The sequence below is a fragment of the Paralichthys olivaceus genome, chromosome 1 (assembly GCF_024713975.1).
Source record: "Paralichthys olivaceus isolate ysfri-2021 chromosome 1, ASM2471397v2, whole genome shotgun sequence".
Taxonomy (NCBI): Eukaryota; Metazoa; Chordata; class Actinopteri; order Pleuronectiformes; family Paralichthyidae; genus Paralichthys; species Paralichthys olivaceus.
The window spans coordinates 25,182,087-25,182,441 of record NC_091093.1 but is presented as its reverse complement, the minus strand read 5'-3'; positions in this window follow the sequence as shown (position 1 = coordinate 25,182,441).

Here is a 355-nt window from a genome sequence, read left to right as displayed (position 1 = left end):
GCCGGTGTGGGCAGCAGCTCTGAGCAGCAGCTGTCTCTGTGTGCAGCCCTGATGTTGCACAATCCCTGCTGCTGCAGATAAAACTGCATGCGGCCTCCATAAGCTGTCACAATCACACTAACATTGGCCGATTCATTTTTGTTTTGCAATTGTGAGCAAAACAGTAGGTGAGTGGACTTGGGAAGTTCAGTGACACCAAGTCCCCTTTCTCTTTTGGATTTATTTTATTCATCAATTTATGAACGGTCACAGCTGAACCACGAAGGGGGCAAAGGGGGGCACTGAACCAGGCCCCCAGGATTTTTTAGATCCCCAAGGTTTACCCCATACAAAATGGCTGTATGTAATTAATGGC